The sequence below is a fragment of the Lampris incognitus genome, chromosome 12 (genome assembly GCF_029633865.1).
Source record: "Lampris incognitus isolate fLamInc1 chromosome 12, fLamInc1.hap2, whole genome shotgun sequence".
Lineage (NCBI taxonomy): Eukaryota > Metazoa > Chordata > Actinopteri > Lampriformes > Lampridae > Lampris > Lampris incognitus.
Genome location: NC_079222.1, coordinates 26,931,571 through 26,935,675, shown reverse-complemented (window position 1 = coordinate 26,935,675; position 4,105 = coordinate 26,931,571).

Sequence of the window (4,105 nt, the reverse complement as noted above, 5' to 3'; positions counted from 1 at the left end):
GCCTCCGACTCATCAGTAGCTGTGCCGGTGATTTCAGGTTGTCCACCGGTGTGTTGCGATACTCCAGTAAGCTCATGTAGGGGTCTTTGTTCTCAGCTTTGGCTATGTCCAGGATGCGTTTGGCCGTCTGGACAGTCTTCTCGGAGAGGCCGTTGCTCTGTGGGTAGTGGGTGCTTGTGGTGGTGTGTGAGAAACCCCATGTCTGTGAGAAGTTGCGGAACTCACCAGAGCTGTAGCACGGACCGTTGTCGCTGACGATAGTCTCGGGGATTCCGTGTCGAGCCATTGCTGCTTTCAGCTTCATGATGACGGCAGATGAGCTGCAGCTGTAAAGTCTCTCTAGCTCGAAGAATCTGGAGTAGTAGTCCACAGTGACTATGAAGTCCTGTGAGTTCCATGTGAATAGGTCTGTGCCTATCACTTGCCACGGCCGCTCGGGTATGGCGTGTGACATCATTGGTTCCTTTGCATTTGCGCTGCGCCGTTCTTGGCATATGCTGCAGTCTGCTACCGCATCCTCGATCTGTTTCCCCATTCCAGGCCAGAACAGTAAGTCTCTTGCTCGGCATTTGCTTTTTTCCACGCCAAGGTGGCTGGCATGGATGCGCTGTATCATGTCCTTGTGAAGCTTTTGGGGGACAATGATTCTCTCACCTTTGAACAGGATACCATCCATTTCTCTGTGGTTCCAGTATTCCTGGATGCTGGGCGGGCACTTTTTCTTTGTGTCTGGCCAGCCAGTGAGTGTGGCTCGTCTGAGTGCGGTGAGCTGTGGATCTTGCGCTGTTTCCTGCTTGATTTCTGTGAGTCTTGTGTCGCTCACAGGGATGTTGCTGAGGACTGTGTGCACTTGGGCCTCCATCCCTTCCTGTAGGTCACTGTCGTGGTGTTCTATTGACTTGCGTGACAGTGTGTCGGCCACCGGTATGTCCTTACCGGGGCGGTGGATGATTTGGATGTCGTATTTTTGGAGCGCCAGGATCATCCGTTGCAGCCGGGGTGGTGCTGCTGCCAGTGGCTTTTTTAGTATTGCCTCCAGAGGCTTTTGGTCTGACTCCACAATCACTTTTCGTCCATACATGTACTCGTGGAACCTCTTGCAGCCGAAGACCACAGCGTAGAGCTCTTTCTCTATCTGTGCGTAGTTTTCTTCAGTGCTGTTGAGTGACTTGGACGCATAGGCAATTGGTTTGCCATCTTGGAGCATGACAGCCCCAAGGCCACTTTTGGATGCATCCACTTGGAGTCGCAGCTCTATTTTACACCAACCTGTACTATACCTGCTATGTTTTGAAAAGAAATTGTTTACCCTTAGCTGGGCAAGTGGCTTTAGCGCCGTGTAGCCCTCCACAATAGCTACATGCAGTTAGCGTTAGCTGCTTTGGGTGCGTTCGGTTTGTAAGTCTGTCTGCCTATTGCGTGCACCGTTTCATGTGTGCTGCCCTGGCCCATAAACTTTAGCTGTTGCTTTGCTAGCTGGTGTGAGCGGGCTACATCTATGGCTTTTTCTAGCGTTAGCTCAGCTCCCTGGCTAAGTAGCTTTTCTCTCCCTCTGGGTGAGTTGGTGGCAAACACGATGCGGTCCCTGACCATCTCGTCGGCGTTTGGGTAGCCACAGTCTTTGACTAGGAGCTTTAGCTCAGTTACAAATCGTTCGAAGGATTCACTCTCTCCCTGCATCTTTTCATGAAATTTATATCTGGCATAAATCGGGTTTGCTTTGGGGGTGATGCACTCAGTGTACTTATCGTAGTACGTTTCTAGCTTCTTGGCTTGTTCTCCGCTGAGTGTCCAAGTGTTGTGCACATCGCACCCTTTTTCCCCTATCCAGAGCAGGAGGTAGCTGCATTTCTCCTCTTCGTTCTTCCCGCGCAGGGGGCCCTTGAACATTAGCTCCGTTGTTTGTCGAAATCGTCTCCATGCTTCAGGTAAGTTCGCCGATTCCCAGTCCATCCGTGGAGCTGGAACGCCGTACGAATCCATATTGGGTATTTAAACTCCGCTACTCTGACACCATGTAATGATCTGTGCCCTCTGGCTATGTTAACTTATAACATTAATAAAGCAAGGACGACCTCTCTTGCTGGGTGTTTATTCGCCGACCGGATTCCCACTGACGTTGTTACGTACATCACGTGACTTTGTTGTGGCGCTACGGAAAGCCGTAAGGGACATTAGCAAATCAAATATTACTAGCAAATATTACAGATGAGAGGCGAAACATTTTCACGGATATATGTGGGGTACTTGGGATTTAGTAGCCCCCCATCTATTTTTTATTTTATATACTTACCTTCTATTTTATATACTTACCTTCTATTTCATATACTTACCTTCATTGACCACTCACTACTAGTAAAGAGGAGAATTGTCTGCTGTGTTGTTGTGATAGCCGGTTCTCGCCACAGGAGGGCACTGCAGGTTAATTGCTTCTAGCCTGTGTGACGTAGTGCTGGTTCTCGCGGTGCACTCTGGGGCATTCGGGTAGAATCGTCAGATGAGTGTTGCCTTTCGTATAGTGAGCCATGCTCTGAAAACGTGTCCTCTGTAATGTCTATTTGACAGGTAAGCAGACTAGTTAGACATATAGAATTAGGATGGTGATTAAATATGATGTGTAGGTGGGATATGGATGCCTATTAGAAATACCCGCGAAGGGACTTTCATATTTATTTTGATAACGTCATATCACTGGCTAATGTTAGCTAGATTGCTAGCGAGTTGCTAACGTTAGCATAGCCATAGCTCCCGCGGTCTGAACCCATTGTCTGTAGCTTGGCTTTGACATTGTCTGTATGTGTGATTAGTCTTTCCCTTTACTATGTTTAGTGTCTCCACACTGTGTAAATATGAAGGTAGGCCTATGTGTGTTGCTATTTTGATCCCCCCATGTTCCGTAACGTTATATACTGTTTAGCTTTGCTGGCTGTAGGCTAGACTAATGTGAATTTATAGATGAGTGTCGCCTTTCGTATAGTGAGCCATGCTCTGAAAACGTGTCCTCTGTAATGTCTATTTGACAGATGGAGTAAAACAACAAAAACACCAGCCCTTGTAAGTGTCATTCTTATCAAGTGTGCTACATATATACCAAGTCCAGTTGCACTTGATTCAACTCCTTTGGATAACCATGACCTGGATGAATGAGAACATTCACAGACTTCTATTTTTTATTCTGAATGCTGCCTCGCTTCAATAGGAGTATTGTCACAGCCTCTCGCCCTTGACATCAAAGCGATCGCCCTTGACACCTGCTACACCAGCTGACACCTGCTACACCAGCTGACACCTGCTGCCCCCTCCTTCACCCCGGCACACCAGCTGACACCTGCTACACCAGCTGACACCTGCTGCCCCCCGCTTCACCCCGGCACGCCAGCTGGCCGTCAAGCAATCGCCCTCACCCTTAAAAGGCCTCTACTGTGGACCAGTCTTCGCTGGAACGTCGCCATTCATGGACTTCTGCCTGCCTGCCTACCTGCCACTGAGCCAACTCCTGCTCTACCCCCGAGATCGGTCACTTCAATAAAGACTTGATTCTTCCCTTACCTGGTTGTCCCGTCTGCTTTTGGGTTCTTTCCTGATACGTGACAGTACGTTCCAGCCACTATGGACCCAGCAGACCATTCCACCACAGACCTGGCCACGGTCTGCCAGGCTGTAGCCAACCAGGAATCGGTCCTCGGCCAGCACAGCCAGGTGCTACAGGGGATGGCTGACGCCCTCCGTGAGCTCGGCTCAAAGATCTCCGGAATCCAGACCCAATTTAGAGCCTCCGCTAGCCCGGGACCCGCCTCTCCAGCTCCGCCACCCTCAGCGCCATCAACTTCGGCTAAGGAACCATGGGTTGCCCCGCCCGATAAGTATGATGGAGATTTTGGACTTTGTCGCCCTTTTTTGATGCAGTGTGAGATTGTGTTTAACCAGCAGCCCCAGTCATATTCCACGGATGGAGCCAAAGTCGCTTACGTCATGGGTCTTCTCCGGGGAAGCGCTCTGGATTGGGCTACAGCGGTGTGGGAGATGCGGGCCTCCACTTCCTCATCCTACCCTGAGTTCACCACTGCTTTTCGCCAGGTTTTTGATCATCCCGTGCGGGGAAAGG